Below are 26,044 nucleotides of genomic sequence, written 5' to 3' on the forward strand. Positions count from 1 at the left end.
TTATGGCATAAAGATGTTGTAGACAGTTCTCACGTAGATGTCATCAGGAGGAGGCTTCTTCTTGCTGACAGGTTCCAGAAATTTCTTAATTGTAGGGATATTACTTATTTTCACTGTGAACTCCTGGAGATGAGGAAATGCAGACAGGATATTGGGGATTTTCTCTTCTAGAGCCAAAATGGTTTGTAGTAGAATCACATCTGCAAGGCTCAGCTGGTTACCAACCAGAAACCTCTGACCATGATCTCTTAAAACGTTTTCAAGACCCACGCCCAGCGGTCGGCCTCTGCGCCGCTCATCCCGGATGCTCCCGGAGGTGCCGGCTCTGCTAAGGGAGGAGTCAAGATGGCGGAGAAGTAGCAGGCTGAGACAACTTCAGCTAGCCGGAGATCAGCTAGATAGCTTATCTAAAGATTGCAAACACCTGCAAATCCATCGGCAGATCGAAGAGAAGAAGAACAGCAATTCTGGAAACAGAAAAACAACCACTTTCTGAAAGGTAGGACCTGCAAAGAAGTGAATCCAAAGCGACGGGAAGATAGACCCGGGGGGGAGGGGCTGGCTCCCAGCAAGCAGCGGAGCAATGGAGCACAAAATCAGGACTTTTAAAAGTCTGTTCCGCTGAGGGACATCGCTCCAGAGGCTAAACCAGGGCGAAGCCCACGCAGGGTCAGCGTGGCCTCAGGTCCCGCAGGGTCACAGAAGGATCGGGGGTGTCTGAGTGTCACAGAGCTTGCGGGTATTGGAATGGGAAAGCCAGCTACAGAGACAGAGCCGACAGTAAGCTCACAGCTCGGTGTTACCTTGAGCCGGTCGCAGGCTCGGTGAGCTCGGAGCGCGGCCAGAGGTCAGGCAGACGGGAGTAACTGGACGCTGTTCTCTGAGGGCGCACTGAGGAGTGGGGCCCCCGGGTTCTCGGCTCCTCCAGGCTGGAGATCAGGAGGTTGCCATTTGTATCCCGTCCTCTGGAACTCTACGGAAAGCGCTCAGGGAACAAAAGCTCCTGAAAGCAAACCTGAGCGGATTACTCAGCCCGGCCCCTGGTAAGGGCGGTGCAATTCCGCCTGGGGCAAAGACACTTGAGAATCACTACACCAGGCCCCTCCCCAAGAAGATCAACAAGAAATCCAGCCAAGACCAAGTTCACCTACCAAGGAGTGCGGTTTCAATACAAAGGAGAGCAGCAGCATTCCAGAGGAGGAGAAAGCAAAGCACGGAACTCATGGCTTTCTCCCTGTGATTTTTTTTTCGTTTCTTTTATTTTTTCCCTGTGATTTTTTTAGTCTTGCAGTTAATTTAATTTTTTTCTTTTTCATTTTTTTTCTCTTCTTCTGCTAAAATCTTTTTTGAACTTTTACCCTTCTCTTTTTTAACGTTTTTTAACTAGATTACCTAATATATATTTTTTTCCTTTTTATATTTTTCTTTATTCGTTTTCCTTTTTAAAATTCTTTTCTTTTTTTCTCTTTTTTCTTTTCTTTTTCTTAGTTTCTTTTTGAATCTCTTTTTATCCCTTTTCTCCCCCCTCACGATTTGGGATCTCTTCTGATTTGGTTAAACCATATTTTCCTGGGGTTGTTGCCACCCTTTTAGTATTTTACTTGCCCCCTCATTTACTCTTATCTGGACAAAATGACAAGGTGGAAAAATTCACCACAAAAAAAAAAAAGAACAAGAGGCAGTACCGAAGGCTAGGGACCTAATCAATAAAGACATTGGTAATATGTCAGATCTAGAGTTCAGAGAGACATTTCTCAAGGTTCTAGCCAGGCTCGAAAAAGGCATGGAAGATATTAGAGAAACCCTCTCGAGAGATACAAAAGCCCTTTTTGGAGAAATAAAAGAACTAAAGTCTAACCAAGTTGAAATCCAAAAAGCTATTAATGAGGTGCAATAAAAAAGGGAGGCTCTCAATGCTAGGATAAATGAGGCAGAAGAAAGAGTTAGTGATATAGAAGACCAAATGACAGAGAATAAAGAAGCTGAGCAAAAGAGGGACAAACAGCTACTAGAACATGAGGGGAGAATTCGAGAGATAAGTGACACCATAAGACGAAACAACATTAGAATAATTGGGATTCCAGAAGAAGAAGAAAGAGAGAAGTACAAGCCTTCCTCAAGAAACAAGAAAGGTCTCAGGTACACAACCTAACTCTACACCTAAAGGAACTGGAGAAAGAACAAGAAAGAAACCCTAAGCCCAATAGGAGAAGAGAAATCATAAAGATCAGAGCAGAAATCAATGAAATTGAAACCAAAAAGACAATAGAGCAAATCAACGAAACTAGAAGCTGGTTCTTTGAAAGAATTAACATAATTAATAAACCCCTGGCCCGACTTATCAAAAAGAAAAGAGAAAGGACACAAATAAATAAAATCATGAATGAAAGAGGAGAGATCACAACTAACACCAAAGAAATACAAACTATTATAAGAACATACTATGAGCAACTCTACGCCAACAAATTTGAAAATATGGAAGAAATGGATGCATTCCTAGAAACATATAAACTGCCACAACTGAACCAGGAATAAGTAGAAAGCCTGAACAGACCCATAACCAGTAAGGAGATTGAAACAGTCATTAAAAATCTCCAAACAAACAAAAGCCCAGGGCCAGATGGCTTCCCGGGGGAATTCTACCAAACATTTAAAGAAGAACTAATTCCTATTCTCCTGAAACTGTTCCAAAAAACAGAAATGGAAGGAAAACTTCCAAACTCATTTTATGAGGCCGGCATCACCTTGATCCCAAAACCAGACAAGGATCCCATCAAAAAAGAGAGCTAGAGACCAGTATCCTTGATGAACACAGATGTGAAAATACTCAACAAAATACTAGCCAATAGGATTCAACAGTACATTAAAAGGATTATTCACCACGACCAAGTGGGATTTATTCCAGGGCTGCAAGGTTGGTTCAACATCCGCAAATCAGTCAATGTGATAGAACACATCAATAAAAGAAAGAACAAGAACCATATGATACTCTCAATAGATGCTGAAAAAGCATTTGACAAAGTACAGCATCCCTTCCTGATCAAAACCCTTCAAAGTGTAGGGATAGAGGGAACATACCTCAATATCATCAAAGCCATCTAAGAAAAACCCACAGCAAATATCATTCTCAATGGAGAAAAACTGAAAGCTTTTCCGCTAAGGTCAGGAACACGGCATGAATGTCCATTATCACCACTGCTATTCAACATAGTACTAGAAGTCCTAGCCTCAGCAATCAGACAAAAAAAGGAAATTAAAGGCATCCAAATCTGCAAAGAAGTCAAATTATCACTCTTCGCAGATGATATGATACTATATGTGGAAAACCCAAAAGACTCCACTCCAAAACTGCTAGAACTTGTACAGGAATTCAGTAAAGTGTCAGGATATAAAATCAATGCACAGAAATCAGTTGCATTTCTCTACACCAACAGCAAGACAGAAGAAAGAGAAATTAAGGAGTTAATCCCATTTACAATTGCACCCCAAACCATAAGATACCTAGGAATAAACCGAACCAAAGAGGCACAGAATCTATACTCAGGAAACTATAAAGTACTCATGAAAGAAATTGAGGAAGACAGAAAAAAATGGAAAAATGTTCCATGCTCCTGGATTGGAAGAATAAATATTGTGAAAATGTCTATGCTACCTATAGCAATCTGCACATTTAATGCAATTCCTATTAGTACCATCCATCTTTTTCAAAGAAATGGAACAAATTATTCTAAAATTTATATGGAACCAGAAAGACCTCGAATAGCCAAAGGGATATTGAAAAAGAAAGCCAACGTTGGTGGCATCACAATTCCGGACTTCAAGCTCTATTACAAAGCTGTCATCATCAAGACAGCATGGTACTGGCACAAAAACAGACACATAGATCAATGGAACAGAATAGAGAGCCCAGAAATAGACCCTCAACTCTATGGTCAACTCATCTTCGACAAAGCAGGAAACAATGTCCAATGGAAAAAAGACAGCCTCTTTAATAAATGGTGTTGGGAAAACTGGACAGCCACATGCAGAAAAATAAAATTGGACCATTTCCTTACACCACTCACGAAAATAGACTGAAAACGGATGAAGGACCTCAATGTGCGAAAGGAATCCATCCAAATCCTTGAGGAGAACACAGGCAGCAACTTCTTCGACCTCAGCCTCAGCAACATCTTCCTAGGAACATCGCCAAAGGCAAGGGAAGCAAGGGCAAAAATGAACTATTGGGATTTCATCAAGATCAAAAGCTTTTGCACAGCAAAGGAAACAGTTAACAAAATCAAAAGACAACTGACAGAATGGGAGAAGATATTTGCAAACGACATATCAGATAAAGGACTAGTGTCCAGAATCTATAAAGAACTTAGCAAACTCAACACCCAAAGAAAAATAATCCAATCAAGAAATGGGCAGAGGACATGAACAGACATTTCTGCAAAGAAGACATTCAGATGGCCAACAGACACATGAAAAAGTGCCCCATATCACTCGGCATCAGGGAAATACAAATCAAAACCACAATGAGATATCACCTCACACCAGTCAGAATGGCTAAAATCAACAAGTCAGGAAATGACAGATGCTGGTGAGGATGCAGAGAAAGGGGAACCCTCCTACACTGTTGGTGGGAATGCCAGCTGGTGCAGCCACTCTGGAAAACGGCATGGAGGTTCCTCAAATTGTTGAAAATAGAACTGCCCTATGACCCAGAAATTGCACTACTGGGTATTTACCCTAAAGATACAAACGTAGTGATCCAAAGAGGCACGTGCACCCAAATGTTTATAGCAGCAATGTCCACAATAGCCAAACTATGGAAAGAACCTAGATGTTCATCAACAGATGAATGGATCAAGAAGATGTGGTATATATACAGAATGGAATACTATGCAGCCATCAAAAGAAATGAAATCTTGCCATTTGCGAAAACATGGATGGAACTAGAGCGTATCCTTAGCGAAATAAGTCAAGCAGAGAAAGACAACTATCATATGATCTCCCTGATATGAGGAAGTGGTGATGCAACATGGAGGCTTAAGTGGGTAGGAGAAGAATCAATGAAACAAGATGGGATTGGGAGGGAGACAAACCATAAGTGACTCTTAATCTCACAAAACAAACTGAGGGTTCTGGGGGGAGGGGGTTTGGGAGAAGGGGGTGGGATTATGGACATTGGGGAGGGTATGTGCTTTGGTGAGTGCTGTGAAGTGTGTTAGCCTGGTGATTCACAGACCTGTACCCCTGGGGATAAAAATATATGTTTATAAAAAATAAAAAATTAAAAAAAAAAGCAGCAGCAGTTTGAAAAACACCTGGGACAAACAGAACGGGATGTTATCTACTCATCTCAGAGCATGCCCAGAAAAGCAGGAATCATAGGGAGACACCTCTAGGAACAACATATGTGTAAAGCACCATTTCCCTCTCCTACCCCTCAGTATAAACATACAACCAACTTCAGAAACCAGCACAGCACAAACACCCCTTACCTAACTTGTTTAATCCAAGTCCTTGCCCTCTCACACATCAGAGGTCCCACAATTTCCAGTCACTATTGCCTCAGTCTTAACACTGTGGGTTCCTTCCCTGGAAGACCAGTATTAACACCACCAACACCATGTCTCTCAACTTATAAGTTTCGTGATGGCAGCATCAGGCCCTGTAGAAGCCCTAGGCACATAACAGAGTTAAAAATATACACCTCACCCATGTGACCTTGGTCCCAGCAGCCTTAGAAGTTCTCATTCCCAAGCAGACCAGTACATAACTTGCTTAAACTATGCCCTATTTCAGCAAGGGACCAAACACTGCAAAATATTGGCAAAGAGAGCTTCTGCAGATGACAGGACTGAAGGAAAAAGCAGCCAGAAAACAGTAGCAGGGCACATGTAACATATGTAGGAGACACCCCCTGAAGCACCAGGTCCTGAAGAATAGAAAATGCTGTGTTGCAGAACATTACAGAACCTCTTCCTCATAAGACCATTAATTTCAAGAGAAGGAGAGGTAGCTGACTTTGCTAACAGAACAGATATACAATGATAGATAGAATGAGAAGATGGAGGAATATGTTCCAAATGAAAGAACAAGACAAAACCTTAGAAAGAGACATTAGTGAAACAGGTTTAAGTAATATGTACCTGATAAATAATTTAAAGTAATGATTTAAAGACACTCACTGGACTTGAGAAAAGAGTGGATGGTATGAGTGAGACCCTTATTAAAGAGATGGAGAACATAAAAAAAGAAACAATCAGAGATAACTCAAAAAAATGAAATAAAAAATATACAAAATGGAGTAAACCACAGGTTAGAGGAAGCAGAGAAATTAATTAATGACCTAGAAGAAAGAGTAATAGCAAGTAATCAAGCTGAGCGGGTGAGGGGAAAAATATAGAAAATGAGAATAGACTCAGGGAAGTTAGTGACTCCATCAAACATAGCAACCTTTGCATTGTAGGGGTCCAAGAAGAAGAAAAGAGAAAAATAAAAAGGGGAAAGAAAATTTATTTGAAGAAATAACAGCAGAAAAGTTTCCAAATCTGGGGAAGGAAGAAGATATCCAGATCCAGGAGACACAGAGTAGAAAGGAAAGATTATAAGCAAGACTATAAAAAACAGGAAACACAAAAGCACAAAAAATTAGTATATCTGTAAAAATCAGTCAAGAGATTCACAAAATAAAAGCATGTAAAATATGACACCATATATGAAAACATGGAGTAGAGAGGAATAAAGAATAGGTTCAAACTTAAGTGAGTATCAACTTTAAATATAGACTATTATATATTCACATATATATGAATATATATAATGTTATATACAAACAGAAAGGTAACTAGAAATCAAAAACGAGTAATAGAGGGAGGTGCAAGATGGTGAAGTAGGAGGATCCTAAGCTCACCTTGTCCCAAATTTACAGCTAGATATCACTCACATCTAAGTGAATAAACTGTAGAGTGATCCAAAGATTAGCAGAACAAACTCCACAACTAAAAATAGAGGGAAAAGCCACATTTGAGAGTTTAGGAAGGATACAAAAGGTAGTTAGGAGCTTCCTGCAAGAGGAAAGGAGCCATGATCACAGAGAGAGGAAAGCTTCAGGGAATGCCCACAGGAAAAAGGAACCCCCTACCGTCTGGCCTTGAAAACCAGAGGGTCTGAATTCCATGAGTTTGTACAACCAGTGGGACTTGGAGCCTGGAGTTTTACAAGTCAGCTGACTCAGCACAGGACAAACTGCAAGGGTGAATGATAGCCAGTTCCTTGCCTTAAAGAGACAAGAGCTCAAGGAGAGGTAGCATTGAAGCAACAGCTTGCACAATGAGATTTGTTAATACTGAATTTGGATCCTGTGGGGGAATCCTTTAGGAACAAAGGGGTTCGCAGGCACTGTTTTCCTCCTCGGGACCCCAATATAAAAACAAAGCCAAGTGCAGGAGGCAACACTATATAGACACTTGCTAACTAACCTGCTTGCAACATACCCCAATCACTAGCTCTTCTGAGGACTTGCCTACTCCAAGCTTGCTGGCCTTGGTCCTGTACTTAGAACAAATTTTGTTAAGACTGTACATGCCCCATCCAATAACTGCTTCTGTGTTCTCTACACCCTTGGCCAATACCTTTTAGGAGATTTGGCCCAAGGGAAAATTTTGCTAATGCTGTTTATACCCTGCACACTCAACCATGTTCACATATGAGCCTCACCTCAACCATCACACTCAACACCCATCCACCATGCACACAGACACAGTGTGCCTTGCCCAACCAACAGGCACACAGATACCATGTGTACCAGTTGTTTCTGCTGCTGCTTCTGCTGCTGCTGCTGCTGCTGTTGTCTGCACACCATATCCTCCACTGCCACCATGTTTTGAGGGATTGGTTTAGGACTAAATGTTCGTGTGAACTTTGCTAATGCAAGATGCACCTCGTCAGGCCACCACAGACTCCCGGTTGCTACCCTTTCCTTGACTAGCTTTTGCATACATGAACATGACACCCAAAAGACACTTACTGCTTGCCACCACATCAGCCATGCACCTTGTCCTTGGCTGCTGCCACTAGTGTGCATGACACCCCTCAGCACACTTCAGAGGATCCAGCCTAGGACTAGTGACTCAGTTCAAATTTTGCTGACATTGCTACCCCACCCACAAACCCTTCTAAGATCACAACCCCACAGAACCAGCCTGCCTGGGTCTCACTAACACCACAGAGAGTAAGCACAGCCCACTAAAGGCAGTCAGTGCAGAAGGCTGGACTGAAAGGGAAAGCTACCTAAACACAATAGCAGGATGCAAGCAACATAGGAGACTTCCTTGATGTGCCAGGTACTGGTGAACAGAGAACATTACACTTCAGGTGCTACCTTCAAGGCCAGAGGATGTGGCTGATTTTCATAAAACACAGAAACAGACACAGAGAGGTAGACAAAATGAGGAGACAGTGGAGTTTTTTTACAATTAAAAGACATTATGATCTAAGTGAAACAAAAATAAGTAGAATGACTGATACCTAATTTAATGTAATGATCATAAAGGTATTCACTGGGCTTGAGAAAAGGGTGGAGGACATCAGTAAAACCTTTAAAATAAAGATAAAATTTAATGTATCAGAGATGAAGAATTCAATAAATGAAATTTAAAATATTATAGATGGAATGAATAGTAGGCTACAGGAAGCAGAGGAAAAGATCAGTGACCAGGAATATAGAATAATGGAAAGCAATCAAGCTGGCAGATAAAAGACAAACATATACTGCATAAGAATAGACTTGGAGAATTCAGTGATTTCATTAAGTATAATAATATCTACATTGTGTGGATCTCAGAAGAAGAGATAGTAAACAGGGCAAAAATTTATTTGAAGAAATAACAGCTGAAAATTTCCTTAATCTGGGGAAGCAAATAGTATCCTGATCCAGCAGCTAGGGGAACCCACAACAAAATCAACAAAAGCAGATCCATAAGTCATACTGTAATTAGGAAGGCAAAATGCAGTGATAAAGGAAAAAAAAATATGTACAGATGAAGATGTCGTATAGATAGATAGATAGATAGATATAGATCTCTCTCTCTCTATATATATATATTATTACTCAGTCATCAAAAAAGGAAATATTGACATTTGCAATGACATGAATGGAATTAGAGGATATTATACTAAATAAAGCAAGTCAATCAAAGAAAGATAATTATCATATGATCTCACTCATATGTGAAATTTAAGAAATGAAACAGAATATCATAGGGGAAGGGAGGGAAAAATAAAACAAGATGGAATCAGAGAAGGAGATAAACCATAGGAGACTCTTTATCATAGGAAGCAAATATGGTTGTTGGAGGAGGAGAGGTTGGGGGATGAGGTAACTGGGTTATGAACATTAGGGAGGGTACATGATATAATGAGCACTGGGTATTATATAAAACAATGAATCACTGAACTCTACCTCTGAAATGAATACAATATATGTTAATTAATTTAATTTAAGTACAAAATTATTTTTAAAAAGAAAAAAAAATAATAGCATCAGGACAAAAGAAGTCTTTAACTTACAAGGGTTACCCCATAAGTCTATTGGTGAATTTTTCAGCAGAAACTACAAGCCGGAAGAGAGTTGCATGATATATTCAAAGTGTTGAATAGAAAAAGTCTGCAGCCAAGAATACTCTATCCAGCATGGCTCTCATTCAGAGTAAAAAGAGAGTTTAAGAGTTTCACAAACAAAAAATAAAGGGGTTCATGACCGTCAAACCAGTCCAGCAGGAAATATTAAGGGGGAAACTGAGTAGAAAGGAAACACCTAAAGTGACAGTATGAAATCAGGAAACACAAAAGAAGTGAAAATGAGTATTTCTGGGAAAAAAATGTAAAAAATTAATCAGAGAACTCATAAGATAAAAAGGTGTAAAATATGACAACATACACCTAAAACCTGGGGATAAGAGGAGTTAAAGAATGGATTAAAACTTAAACAATCATCAATCTAATATAGACTGCTATATGCAGCTGTTATATACAAGCATAATGGAAACCGCAAATGAAAACCCACTAATACATGTGCAAAGATTAGGAAAAAAAAGAAAAAAGAGAAAACTATATTATTAAGGAAAACAAGCAAAACATGAAATAGCAAAAGAGAAAAAAGATCCAAGAAAAATGTCAGAAACAACTATAAAACATGTAAAAAGTGCCAATAAATACATATCTATCAATCATTCTTTTGAATGTAAATGCTCCAATCAAAGCCATAGGATGACAGAATGGATAAAATAATAAAATAAAATAAAATCCAGGACCCATTTATATGCTGTCTACAAAAGACTCATTTTAGACCTAAATACACAAGCAGATTGAAAGTGAAGGGATGAAGAAACACTTATTCAAATGGATGTGTGAAGAAGCCAGGATAGGATAGCAGTATTTATACAGGACAAAATAGACTTTAAAGCAAAGAAAAGCAAAGACTAATCAGAGATAAAGAGGATACTACATAATCATTAAGGGGACAATCCAACAAGAAGATATATAGTAATTGTAAATATTTATGCACCCAACATGTGAATACCCAAATACTTAAAACAGTTAATAACAAGCATACAGGAAGTGATCAATAATAACACAGTAATAGTAGGGGACTTTTAATACCCCACTTGTATCAGTGACATACATTCCAAACGGAGAATTAACAATGAAAGAGTGGCTTTGAATGGCCCACTGAAACAGACATATTTAACAGTCGTAAAAGAGTAGAACACCTTTCTTTTCAAGAGCTTATGTAATATGCTCCAGAATAGATCATATATCAGGCCACAAAACAAGTCTTAAAAATTCTAAAAACTTGAAGTTGTTCCATGCATCTTTTCTAACCATAATGCTATGAAACTAAAAATTAACAAGAAAAGCCTGGAAAGAGCACACATATATGGAAGTTAAATAACATGCGACTAAACATTAAATGGGTTAAGAAAAAAATCAAAGAAGAAATAAAAAAATACATAGAGATAAATGAAAATGAAAACACAATGATCCAAAGAAGAAGAAGAAGAAAAAGAAGAAATGAAAAGCATTCAAATTTGTAATGAAGAATCAAAACTTCCACTATTTGCAAATGGCTTGATACCATGCATTGACAACCCTAAGACTCCACTAAAGAACTACTCAAACTGACAAATGAATCCAATAAAGCTAAAGGATACAAAATTAATGTACATAAATTTCTTGCATCTTTATACACTAAAAAAAAGCAACAAAAAGAGAAATTAATAAAATAATCACATTCACAATTTCAACAAAAATAATAAAATACCTGGGAATAAACTTAGCTAAAGAGTGAAAGTGTACTCTGAAAACTATAAAACATTGATAAAAGAATTTGAAGATGACACAGAGCAATGAAAAGACATTCCATGCTCATGGATCGGTGGAACAAATATTGTTACAATGTCTATACTACCCAAGGCAATCTACATATTTAATATAGTCCTTATTAAAATACCAGCATGATTTTTCACAGAACTAGAACAAAACATCCTAAAATTTATATGAAAGCATGCAAGATCCTGAATAGTCAGAACAAACTTGAAAAAGCAAAGCAAAACTGGAGGTATCACAATTCCACACTTCAAGTTGTATTACAAAGCTGTAATAATCGGGGCACCCTGATGGCTTAGTCACTACAGCATGTAACTCTTGATGTTGGAGTTGTGAGTTTGAGCCCCATGTTGGGTGTAGAAATTACTTACAAATAAAATCTTAAGGGGCACCTGGGAGACTCAGTCAATTAAGAGTCTGCTTCTTGATTTCAGTTCAGGTTGTGATCTCAGGGTCACGGGATTTAGACTGCTTGTGCTAGAGATTCTTTCTCTCCTCCATCTGCCCCCCCAACAACCACACACACTCTCTCTTTCTTTCAAATAAATAAATATTTAAGTAAAATAAAATAATAAAAATTGCTGTAGTAATCAAAACAGTATGGTACTGGCACAAAAATGACACATAAATCAATAGAACAAAATAGAAAATCCAGAAATACAGTGTTAATCTTTCACAAAAGAGACAAAAATATGCAGTTGGAAAAAGATAGTCTCTTCAACAAATGGTGTTGGAAAAACTGGACAGCTACATGCAAAATAATAAAGATCACTTTCATACAACATACAAAAAATAAACTGAAAATTGATTAAAGGCATAAACATGAGAGCTGAAACATAAACATCCTAGAACAGAACATAGGCAGTTATTTCTCTGATATCAGTCATGCAATATCTTTATCGATATGTCTCCTGAGGCAATGGAAACAAAAACAAAAATAAACTATTGGGACTACATAGAAATAAAAATTTTCTGCAAAGTGAAGGAAAAAACCAACAAAACTAATATGGAATGGGCAATGAGGATTGGGCATGAAATATAATATGAGATATCACCTCACACCTTTCAGAAAGGCTAAAATCAAAACCACAAGAAACAAGTGTTGGCAAGGATGTGGAGAAAAAGGAACCCTCTTGCACTGTTGGTGGGAGTGCTAGCTGGTCCGCCACTGTGGAGAACAGTATGGAGGTTTCTCAAAAAATTAAATATAGAACTACCCTAAACCCCAGGAAATTTCCTACTGGCTATTTACTCAAAGAATACAACAGCACTAATTCAAAGGGATACATGCACCCGTATGCTTATTTCAGCATTATTTACAACAGCTAAATTGTGGAAGAACCCCAAGTGTCCATGGATTGATGAACAGATAAAGAAATGGTATATTTATATAAAATGGAATATTATTCAGCTAAAAAATGAATGAAATCTTGGCATTTGCAATGACATAGCTAGAACTAGAGAGTATTATGTTAAGCAAAATAATTCAGTCAGAGAAAGATAAACACCGTATAATGTCACTGATATGTAAAATATGAGAAACAAAACAAATTAGCAAAGGAGAAAAAGAGAGAGTGAGAGACACACTGAGAAACAGACTCTTAACTGTCGAGGACAAAATGATGGTGAGCAGAGAAGAGGTAAGTGGGGAATGGGTGAAATAGGTGATGGAGATTAAGGCATGCAGTTGTCTTGATGAGCACTGTGTGAAATATGGAATTGTGGAATTATATATTATACACATAAAATTAATATATCATTGTATGTTAACTGTACTGGAATTAAAACTTTTAAAAATGTCACTTATGTTCAGTAAGTCTACTGAAATAATAAAAAAGTAATATAAATATTTCCATCCAATATGAAGCTTTTCTTTGTCATTTAGAGGTAAAATGGTTATCTGGCCAAGAATAGCTATATGGAAAACCTCATATCAATAAAAATAGCTACATCTTATTGAATACTCTACAATATACCAGGCACAGACCTAGAAACTATCCAGATATTACTTTATTTAAATCTGAAGAGAATTCTGTAAGCTAGGATTATTTGCTATCTCATTTTACAAATGAAGAAATTGAGACATAGAGAATTTTATTGGTTTTTCTGTACATCTAAGGATGACCAGACTTGAAATTTGAACCCAAATATGCTTCATTCCAAATCCAGGGTTCCTACTATCACAAAAGTTCTCTTATTTTGCTTACAAATGATAAATAAATTAGAAGTTTGGAAAGATGGAAGCATAAGCTCACCTTGCCCCATGGATACACAAAGATAGCAGCCTCATCAGTGCTACTGATCCAGAAAATGACTTGAAGAGTGACAGAACAGACTCTCACCGTTAATCCTAGAGGGTGGGTGAAGTGTTCTGAAACCAAACTCCTTGTGGAACTAACTACACATGGGAGGGACACAACAAACATGGAAAAGGGAGAGGAACAAATCCCACAACAGGCACTACAGACCTGGGGTACCAACCCTGGGAAGACAGTCCTCATAGCATTTGGCTTTGAAAAGTAATAGGGTATAACATCATGAATTTATGCAACGAACTGGCTTAACTCTCAGTACTTTCAAAATCAGAAGACTTAGCTTTGGGAGAACTGAATGATACTGAGTCCCCACCCTTAAAGAGTCAGCATAACAAAAAAACCCTACCAGGATATGGCATGGAAGAAGCAGTTTGTAGAGCACCTAGAGTATATGGAAGGAAAGTAGATTTATTTACTAATCTCAGAACATGTTCCGGAGGGGCAGGGATCTTTAGGAGACTTTTCTAAGAATAAAAAAGCTATTACGCACCATTTCTATCCCCCCTCCTAGCCCAGATACTCAGACATCTGTGCAAGCCATCATGAATACTCTTGACCTATTTGCTGACACTGTGTCCCATCCCATGATCTGCAGATTTTCTACATCCAACCTACCCTCTCATATCTCACCCTATAAGCAGCCCCCACAGGGACCAGTGCCACATTCACTCTCTACCTGCCTTGTTAACACTCAATACCCCTCCCTATGTTCCACAGACTTACCTCATCCAATCCCCCCGACACTCTGCAGGAGTCTGTCCACTGGGGCTCCTGACTAATTTCATTCTGAAAGCAACCAAGAGAAAGACCAACACCACTCCAAATCACTTTTGCCATGGGGGAAGGGAAGATAACCACATTCACCAGTTCCACAGCAGCCTCAACACTGGTTGGGGGCAGACAACTGATTTGATTGCCAGCCCTACCCACCACCAAAACTGTCAAAGGAGCAGGACAAAGCAAAAAGCCCTGTAGTTTAGGGTTACTACAAACACAATGTACAGACTGGAGGCAGACCTCTGGTCTAACTACAGGCCTTAACCACAGATGAAAGGCTTTCAGGGGATAATGCATGGACAACACCCTGCAGTTTGCTGCTACAGACCCATGGCAAATGGACTGAGGGCCCACATTTGGTCTGACCCAACTACAAACCCAAGGTTGCTCCAGGCTTCCCCCTTGAAAACACAGAAACAAAACCCTACCCACAATACACAAAGTGGGCCATTGCAGATAACTGAAATGAAGGCAAACTATGGTCAGCCACAACGGTAGGGTTCATACAAAACACTCAGAGACAACCTTAAAGCATGTGGCTCTGGTGAACCGGGAACTTGACACTACAGGGTACTAGGGAATTACAGAACCTACTTTTCATGAGGTAACTACTTTGAAAATTAGATGTATTTGACTTTCCTAATACATAGAAACAAACACAGAGAGTCAGACAAAATGAAACAGAGAAATATATCCCATATGAAAGAAGAGGACAAAGTCACAGCAAAAGAGTTAAATGAAATGGAGATAAACAATATGCCTGGGAAAGAACTGAAACTATCTGGAGGAGGTTCAGGATGGCAGAGTAGAGGGACCCTAAGCTCACCCCATCTCATGTTTACAAATAGATATCACATACATCTGAGTGAATAAACCAAAGAGTGAACCAAAGATCAGGAGACAAACCCCACAATTAAAGAAGATACAAAGTAAAAAATGTAAAAGCAGTAAAAATAAGCATTTATATAAAAATTAGTCAAGGAATTCATAAAATGTAAAGATGTCAAATATAATAGCAAATATCTGAAATGTGGAAGGGAGAGGAGTAAAGAATGAATTCAGCATTAAATGACCACCAGCTTATTATATAGGCTGATATAAGCAAAAGACATTACCTATAAAGAAAATGATAATCACAAAACAAAAAATAGTAATAGATATGCAGAAAATATAGTAAGATACTCCAGAATATCACTAAGGAAAAACAACAAACCATGAAAGAGAGAAAGACAAAAAAGAATCAGAACAAAACTATAGAACAACCACAAAACAAGTAAAAAAAAAAAGGCAATTAATGCATATCTATCAATAAATACTTTGAATGTAAATGGGTTAAATGCTTAAATAAAAATATATAGGGTATCAGTATGGATTGATTAAATTAATTAATTAATTAAAAGAAGACCTATCTGTAGGCTGCCTACAAGAAACCCATTGCAGACCTAAAGATAACTAAAGAATGAAAGTGAGGGGATGGAGAAACTATCATGTAAATAGATGTCAAAAGACAGCAAGAGTGACAATAGTTATATCAGACAAAAGACTTTAAACAAAGTCCATGGGGTGCCTGGGTGGCTCAGTGAGTTAAGCCTTTGCCTTTGGCTCAGGTCATGATCTCAGGGTCCTGGGATGGAGCCCTGCATCGGGCTCACTGCTTGGCGGGGAGCCTGCTTCCCTCACTCTCTCTCTGCCTGCCTCTCTGCCTACTTGTGATCTCTCTCTGCCAAATAAATAAATAAAATCTTTAAAAAAATAAAACAAAGTCCATAAAAAGAGACAAGTGCATTAAATAATAATACAAGGACAATCCAACAAGAAGATATAACAATTGTAAATATTTATACACCCAACATGAGAGAACCCTAATACATAAAACAGTTACTAGAAATATAAAGGAAGGAATGGACAGTAATACAATAATAGTAGGGGATTTTAACACCCTATTTACAGCAATGAACAGATCATCCAAGCAGAAAGTCAATAAAGAAACAATGGTTTTGAAGACACACTGGAGCACATGGATTTAAGGGATATATTTAGAACATTCCAGCCTAAAAAAGGAGAATACACAATTTTCTCATGATGTTCTAAACCTCTGGGGGAGGTGGGGATAGCCTGAGTGGCTCAATTGGTTAAGTGTCAGCCTTTGGCTCAAGTCATGATCCTGGAGTCTTGGGATCTAGCCCCTCATCAGGCTCCCTGCTTTTTGGAGAGTCTTCTTCTCTCTCTTTCCCTTACCCCATTCATGCATTCATTCTCTCTCAAATAATTTAATAAAATTTTTTAAAAAGATACTCTAAAAGGGGAATTTATAACTATATAGGTCTACCTCAAGAAGCAAGAAAAATCTCAAATAAACAAGTTAACCTGCAGGAACTATAGAAAGAACAAACAAAAGCCCCCAAACAAGCATAAGGAAGGAAATAAAGATTAAAGAAGAAATAAGTGATATGTGAAGTATATATAAAAAAAAACAGATCAATTAATGAAACCAGGAACTATTTCTCTGAAAAGATCAACAAAATGGATGAACTTCTAACCAGACTTATCAAACAAAACAGAACAAAAACAAAAATGGCGGGGGGGACTAAAATAAGCAAAATCACCAAAGAAAGATGAGAAATAATAACAAACACCACAGAAACACAAAGAGTTGCATAAGAATATTATGTAAAACTACATGTTGATAAATTAGACAACTTAAAAGAAATGGATAAATTCCTAGAAACATATAACATAACAAAAAAGTACCAGGAGGAAATAGAAAATGTAAACAGACCAAAGGAGCAAGCAGCAAGAAAACTGAATCAATAATTTTTAAACTCCCAACACATTGAAGTTAGGACCAGATTTCACAGGCAAATTCTACAAAAAACTTAAAGAAGTGTTAACATTTATGCTTTATAAACTATTTCCAAAAAAAAAAAAGAAGGAAAACTTCCAAAGTCATTCTATAAGGCCAGTATCACCAAAAACAGTTAAAGACACCACTAAAAAAGAGAACTAACTACAGAAGATAGCAGAGGAGTGGGAAACCCTAAGTTTGCCTTGTCCCTGAAACACAGCTAGATAAATATCCAATCATTATGAATACCAAAGAAGTCAATCTGAAGACTAAAATAACAAAACTGTGAGTCTATAAGAATTGTGGAAGGTAGGATCTGCAAAGAATTGACTTGGGAGAAATAAGAACTGGGGAGGAGTCTTGCTTACAGAGATGTATCATAAGCAGCAGAGAGAAAAATCTGAAATTTTAGAAGTCTACACCACTGAATTTGTGCCTGTCTAGCTTAGCAGTGCTCTTGTGGAGAAGGAGGGCAGAGTTCGGGGAGCAGACAACATGGTGTGAGGATCCCCTGGGTTCCCTAGGGAGAAATGGTTCCCCTGCTTGGAATGCATTTGAGAGTAATGGTAAGGCCCCTTCAGGGTTAGAATAATGGATGGCACCAATATGTTGCACTGTTCCAAGGCATAGGAGTGGGAATGTTGGCTTAGCAGTGAGCCTGGGTGCTCACTATCTGCTCCACTTCTCCATAAACCCCAAACTGCTACATGGTCATGGGACCACTATCCTAGGATGGGTCTGCAACTGAAAAAACTGGGGTGAGACCCTTCCCTAAAGGATCAGCACAGGGCAACTTAGCAGTAGTCTCTAAAATTTATAGTTTTTGAAACACAGTGATTGTTTACTCTTCTGTAAGGGCTTTCTGAAGAGTGTCGGTGTTGAACTCCCAGCTCCACAGAGGAGAGAGACCAGAGGCAACAGAGGAGAGAGAGGGTGACACCATACTGACCTCCTGCTCATAAGCACTAACAGACCACAATGAACTTAACAATGCCACCAACTGGAGACTGGAGCCAATTACAAATCACACCCCCAGCATGCTGCAGGCACAAGTACATCTCCACTTGGGCAAGTCCAACCAAGAATCAGTACAACATGCTCCTTTTCTAGAAGACCAGAACAAAGCCCTCACAAGAACCATGTATACTGATCACAGAGTGCTGAAAAGCTTCAGCTCTAGGGGAAATGTGACTTAGCTTCATTTTTATTTTCATTTTTATATCTTTCTTTCACTTTATTATTTTATCATTTTTATTTTTTAACTCTTTTTTATTTATTACTTTAAACATATATTTTAATTATTTATTTACTTATTTATTGATTGATTTTTAGTTGTTGGGTCTAGCTTCTTTTAACAAGCAAGCCAAAACACACCTAAGATCTACCTTTTTTATTATTTTATTTTATTTATTTATTTTATTTTATCTATTTTTTCTAGACAAAATAGCAAGACAGAGGAACTCACCCTAAAAGAAAAAACAGGAAGTAGAAGTAATGGCCAGGGATTTAATCAGCACAAATGTAAGTATCTATCTGAATAAGAATTTAAAACAACAATTCCGAGGATACTAACTGGGCTGGGAAAAAGCATAGAAGACACTAGAAACTCCCTTACTGTACAGATAAAGGAACTACAATGTGGTCAAATGAAAATTAAAAAGTCCTGTAATCGAGGGTTGCCTGGGTGGCTCAGTTGGTTAGGCAGCTGCCTTTGGCTCAGGTCTTGACCCCAGGACCCTGGGATCGAGTCCTGCATTGGGCTCCCTGATCAGTGGGTAGCCTGATTCTCCTTCTCCCTCTGCCTGCTGCTCCCCCTATTTGTGCTCTTGCTCTCTGTGTGTAATATATATATTCTATGCTTTTTCCCATCCCAGTTAGTATCCTTGTAATTGTTGTTTTAAATTCTTATTCAGATAGATACTTACATTTGTGCTGATTAAATCCTTGGCCATTACTTCTACTTCCTGTTTTTTCTTTTATATATATATATATATTTTTTTGACATGCTTTAATTGAGAGGCAAACCTGAATGTATGCCATAAGAACAAGGATGAATGAAGTAGAGGAATGAATCAGTGATATAGAAGATAAAATTATGGAAAATAATGATGCTGAAAGAAGAGAGTGAGAAAGGTATTGAATTATGAAGGTAAACATACGGATCGCAGCAATTTCTTAAAACTTATTAACATTTTATATCATAGGCATCCCAGAAGATGAAGAGAGAGGAAAAAGGGCAGAAGGTTTATTTGAGCAAATTATAGCTGAAAACTTCTCTAACCTGGGAAAGGACATAGATGTCAAAATCCAAGAAGCAGAGATAACTCTCAATTAAACTCATCAAAAGTATGCCATCACCAAGACATATCATAGTCAAATTCATGAAATACACAAACAATCCTGACAGCATCAAGGAGAAAGTCCTTAAATTGACAAAGGAAGACAGGGCAGGTTTGCAGCAGATCTGTCCACAGAAACTTGGCAGGCCAGAATAGTCTGGCATGACATATTCAGTGCACTGAAAAGGAAAAGTATGTAGTCAAGAATCTTTCAGAATAGAAGGAGAAATAGTTTCTCACAGAAACAACAGCTAAAGGAATTTTTGACCACCAAACCATCCCTATAAGAAATATTAAAGGAGACTCTTAAAGTGGAGGGGGAAAGGACCCAAAGAAACAAAGACTAGAAAATAACAGAGAATACCACCATAAATCAACTTTACAAGTAACACAATGGAACTACATTCATATTTTTCAATTATCTCTCTGAATGTAAATGGACTAAATACTCCAATCAAGAGACATAGGGTATCAGAGTGGATTAAAAAAAAAAAAGATCCATCTATATGTTTCCTGTAAGAGACTCATTTTAGACTGAAAGACACTTGCAGATTGAAAGTGAGAAGATGGAGAACCATCTATCACACTGATGGACATCAAAAGACACACAGAAGGGCCATACTTATCTTAGACAAACTAGATTTTAAAACAAAGACCACAACAAGAGATGATGAAAGGTATTATATAATAATTTAGGGATCTATCCTTCAGGACGATCTAATGATTGTAGAAACACCTGTGTGGTTCAGGTGGCTGAATGTCCAACTCAATTTTGGCTCAGTTAATAACCGTGGATGCGAGGTTAAGACACATATCAAGTCCCACTCTCAGTGAGGAGTCTGCTTTGTATTCTCTCTCTTACTCTCCCTCTGCCCCTCCCTCTGTTCTCTCTCTCTCTCTCTCAAAATAAATGAATAAAATATTTTGAAAAGAAGATCGCACAAATGTAAATATTTATGCACCAATATGGGAGAAGCCAAGTACATATCTCAATTAACAATAAACACAAAGAAGCTCGTTGATAATAATACAAAAAGAATAAGGGACTATACTACATTACTTACATCAGTGGACAGATCATCTAAGCAGAAAATCACAAGAAAGCAATGGCTTTGAATGACATGACACACTGGACCAGATGGACTTAACAGATATATTCAGAACATTTCATCCTAAAGCAGAAGAATACACATTCTTTTCTACTACACATGGAACATTCACTAGAATAGATCACATACTGGCTCACAAATCAGCCCTCAACAACTACAAAAAGATCAAGATCATACCATGCATATTTTCAGGCAACAATGTTATGTAACTTGAAGTCAACCATAAGAAATATTTTGGAAAGACAACAAAAACTTAGAGGTTAAAGAACATAGTACTAAAGAATGAATGGGTTAACCAGGAAACTAAAGGAGAAGTAAAAAAAAAAAGTACAAAAAAGCAAATGAAAATGAAAATATGACAGTCCAAAACCTTTGAGATACAGCAAAGGTAGTCCTAATAGGGAAGAATTTTGCAATATAGGCCTACATCAAGAAGCAAGAAAAATCTCAAATACACAACCTGACATTATACCTAAAGAAACTGGAAAAGGAACAATAAATTAAACCTATAGCCAGGAGAAGGTAAATACTAAAGATTAGAGCAGAAATAAATAATACAGAAAGAAACCAAAAAAAAAAAAAAAGAAGAAGAAGAAGAAGAAGAAGAAGAAGAAGAAAAGAAAAGAAACAAAACCACTAGAACATATCAAAAGAGCTAAGAGCTGGTTCTTTGAAAGAATTAATAAAATTGATATATCATTAGGGAGACTTACACAAAGAAAATTAGAAGGACCAAATAAATAAAATCAAGAATGAGAGGCGCCTGGGTGGCTCAGTGGGTTAAGCCTCTGCCTTTGGTGCAGGTTGTGATCTCAGGGTCCTTTGATCAACCTCGCATCAGGCTCTCTGCTCAGTGGGGAGCCTGCTTCCACCTCTCTCTCTGCCTGTTTCTCTGCCTACTTGTAATCTCTCTCTCTCTGCCAAATGAATAAATAAAATCTTTTTTAAAAATAAAAAATAAAAATTAAAAAAATAAAAAATTAAAATTAAAAAAAAAATAAACTCATGAATGAGAGAGGAAACATCAGAACCAACACCACAGAAATACAAATAATTATATGAGAATATTATGAAAAATTATATGCCAACACAATGGGCAATCTGGAAAATGGATAAATTCCTAGAAATGTACAAACTACCAAAACTAAAGCAGGAAAAATTAGAAAGAAAATTTGAACAGGCCCAAAACCAACAATGAAATTGAAAGAGTCATCAAAACTCTCCTAACAAACAAAAGTCCAGGACCAAATGGTTTCCCAGGGAAATTCTACCAAAAATTTATTTATTTATTTATTTGTTATTTACAAAAGATTGTATTGATTGATTGATTGATTGATTTAAGAGAGAGAGCACAAGCAGGGGAGAGAGGCAGAGGAAGATAGGGAAGCAGACTCCCCGCTGAGCAGGGAGCCCAATGCAGGGCTCAATCCCAGGACCCTGGGATCATGACCTGAGCTGAAGGCAGACACTTAACAGACTGAACCACCCAGGCACCCTTCTACCAGACATTTAAAGAAGAGCTAATACATATTTTTCTTAAACTGTTCCAAAAAATAAAAATGGAAGGAAAACTTCCAAACTCATCCTAGTATGCTAGCAAGGAGAACTACAGGCTAATAACCCTGATGAATATGAATGTAAAATTTCTCAACAATATACCAGTAAATTGAATCCAATAGAACATTGAAAGAATTATTCACCATGATCAAATGGAATTTGTTCCTGGGCTCAAAGAGTGGTTCAATATTGCAGATGAAACAATGTTAAGACACGACATTAATAAAAGAAGGAATAAGAACCATGATTCTGTCAAAAAGGATTTGACAAAATACAGCAACCTTTCTTGATATTTAAAACCCTTAACAAAGTAGGGATAGATGAAACATACCTCAACATCACAAAGGCCATATACCAAAGACCCACAAGCTAATATCCACAGTGAGAAAAAATACGGAGATGTTTACAGTTTGTTTGTTTGGTTGGTTGGTTTTTTTTTTTTTTGGTATTGGTTTTTTATTTTCTTGTTTTTGTTTTTGTTTCTGTTTTTTGTCTACAGTCAGGAACAAGACAGAAAGGGCTGGCAAGATATATTCAGGGCACCTAACCACCTAACATAGTAATGGAAGACAATGTCGGCATTCAGTCACATAAAGAAATAAATGCATCCAAATTGGCAAGGAAGAAGTCAAACTTTCACTTTTTGCAAACAACATAATACTATATGTGAAAATAAAAACAAAAACAAAACAAAAAAAAGCAAAACAAAACATAACTGATGTAAGACTCCACCAAAAAATTCCTATATCTAATACCTGAATTCAAGAAAATCGCAGGTTATAAAATCTGTTGCATTTCTATACACCAACGAAGAAACAGAAAAGGAAATCAAGGAATCAGTTGCATTTACAACTGCACCAAAAAATATAAGAAGCCTACGAATAAACCTAAGCACGGAGGTAAATATCCGTATTCTGAAAACTATAGAACACTTACGAAATAAATTGTAGAGGACACAAAAAAATGGAAAAACATTCCATGCCCATGGATCAGAAGAAAAAACATTATTAAAATGTCTATACTATGCAATCTACACTTTTTATGCAATCCTTATCAAAATGTCACCAGCATTTTTCACAGAGGTGGAACAAACAATCTGGAAGCATAAAAGAATGCAAATAGCCGAAGGATTCCAAAAAAGAAAAACAAAGCTACAGGAATCACAATTCTGGACTTTAAGCTGTATAACAAAGCTGTAGTGATCAAGATAGCTTGGTACATGAATCCCACCTGGTCATGGTGGATAATCATTTTAATGTGCTTTGGATCCTGTTTACTAGGATCTTGTTGAGAAACTTAGCATCCATATTCATCAGTGATATTGGTCCGAAATTCTCCTTTTTGGTAGGGTCTTTGCCTGGTTTGGGGATCAGGGTAAGGCTGGCTTCATAGAGAGAGTCTGGAAGTTTTCCTTCTGCTTCAATTTTTTGAAACAGCTTCAGGAAAATAGGTGATATTTCCTCTTTGAAATTTTGGTAGAATTGCCCAGGGAATCCATCAGGTCCTGGGCTCTTGTTTTTTGGGAAGTTTTTGATCACCGCTTCAATCTCGTTACTAGATATCGGTCTATTCAAGTTGTCAATTTCTTCCTGCTTCAATTTTGGGAGTTTATAGTTTTCCAGGAATGCATCCATTTCATCTAGTTTGCTTAGCTTATTGGCATATAACTGTTGATAATAACTTCTGATGATTGTTTCTCCTTCCTTGGTGTTCGTTGTGACCTCTCACTTTTCATTCATAATTTGATGAATTTGAGCTTTCTCTCTTTTCTTTTGGATTAGTGTGGCCAAATGTTTATTGATCTTATTGATTCTTTCAAAAACCAGCTTCTAGTTTCATTGATACATTCTACTGTATCTCTGGTTTCTACCTCATTGATCTTAGTTCTAATCTTGATTATTTCCCTTCTTATGTGTGGAGATGGTTTGATTTGTTGTTGATTCTCCAGTTCTATAAGGTGTAGAGACAGCTGGTGTGTTCTGGATTTTTCATTTTTTTGAGGGATGCTTGGATGGCTATGTATTTCCCCCTTAGGACCGCCTTTGCTGTATTCCATGGGTTTTGGACCGAAGTGTCTTCATTCTCATTGGTTTCCATGAATTGTTTCAGTTCTTCTTTGATCTCCTGGTTGATCCAATCATTCTTAAGCAAGATGGTCTTTAGCTTCCAGGTGTTTGAGTTCCTTCCGAACTTTTCCTTGTGATTGAGCTCTAGTTTCAAAGCATTGTAATCTGAGAACGTGCAGGGAATAATCTCAGTCTTTTGGTGTTGGTTGAGTCCTGATTTGTGACCCAGTATGTGGTCTATTCTGGAGAAGGTTCCATGTGCCCTTGAGAAGAATGATTATTCTATCGTTTTAGGGTGGAATGTTCTGTATATATCTATGAGGTCCATCTGGTCCAATGTGTCATTCAATGCTCTTGTTTCTTTATTGATTTTCTGCTTCGATGATCTATTTCAGAGAGAGGCATGTTAAGATCTCCTATGATTAGTGTATTCATATCAATATGACTCTTTATCTTGAAACAAGATGGGATTGGGAGGGAGACAAACCATAAGTGACTCTTAATCTCACAAAACAAACTGAGGGTTCCTGGGGGGAGGGGGTTTGGGAGAAGGGGGTGGGATTATGGACATTGGGGAGGGTATGTGCTTTGGTGATTGCTGTGAAGTGTGTAAATCTGGCGATTCACAGACCTGTACCCCTGGGGATAAAAATACATGTTTATAAAAAAATAAAAAATTAAAAATAAAAACCCTTTTCAAACACAGGAAAGTATATAATTATAGCCTTCTGGGCCATGTTAACCACTTTCTTTTGTTGGTTTTCTGGTTTTAGAAAGGATGCATGATAATCAGTTCCAGTAGATCTAGTATTCCCTCCACGTACATGTCAATCAGGGTTCTCTCCTTGAGATCCTTGCCTAAGAAGTGGTGTTTATGTGCTATGCAGTGAAGGATGCTTTGGGTCAGCACCAACTTCATCCCATCAATTTCAACCATTGGCACATGTTGGAACAGCAGGTGGTTACCATCCTGCAACTTCTGAAACTGTTCTTTTGTTTCCAAGAATTCTTCATCAAACTCAATTCCGGTGGCAGCTAAAACCCATCTTACAGATTCCATCCGGCCTCTTCTATTAGGGTAGTGGAGTTTGGGCTTTGCTGCCATGATGGCCTTTCAGGCTGAAGTCCGCTTGGAGCACACGGAGCTGCACCTCTTTCATTCATTTTGAGTGTGTGTGTGTGTGTGTGTGGTGTAAGACAGTGGTTCAGTATCATTCTTTTGCATGTGGCTGTCCAATTTTACCCGCACCACTTGTTGAAAAGACTGTTTTTTCCATTTGGTATTCTTTATTGCTTTGTTGAAGATTGGTTGACCATAGGGTCCATTTCTGGGTTCTCTATTCTGTTCCTTTGATCTATGTGTCTGTTTTTGTGCCAGTACCACACTGTCTTGATGATTATAGCTTTCTAATACAGCTTGACGTCTAGAAATGTCAAGTCACCCACTTTGGTTTTCTTTTTCAATATTACTTTGGATATTCAGGGTCTTTTCTGGATCCACACAAATTTTAGAAATGTTTATTAAAGCTCTGAAAAATGCTGGTAGTATTTTGATAGGAATTGCATTGGACGTGTAGACTGCTTTAGATGGCATAGATATTTTAACAATATCTGTTCTTCCAAATCTTTAGTAATAGAATGTTCTTCTATTTCTCTG

The 26,044-nt window shown here is 37.8% G+C and overlaps 1 pseudogene across 1 annotated transcript; it reads right to left on the reverse strand.

Moving 5' to 3' along the window:
• Window positions 1-25,530, reverse strand: LOC309855583 (glutathione S-transferase A4-like; annotated as a pseudogene). The gene is made up of 2 exons: window positions 25,079-25,530; window positions 1-284 (listed from the first exon to the last, which is right to left on the reverse strand). The product of its transcript is annotated as a glutathione S-transferase A4-like (transcript).
• Window positions 25,531-26,044: the final 514 nt, after the last annotated feature.

Source organism: Mustela nivalis (genome assembly GCF_964662115.1).
Source record: "Mustela nivalis genome assembly, chromosome: X".
In the NCBI taxonomy this organism is placed as follows: Eukaryota; Metazoa; Chordata; class Mammalia; order Carnivora; family Mustelidae; genus Mustela; species Mustela nivalis.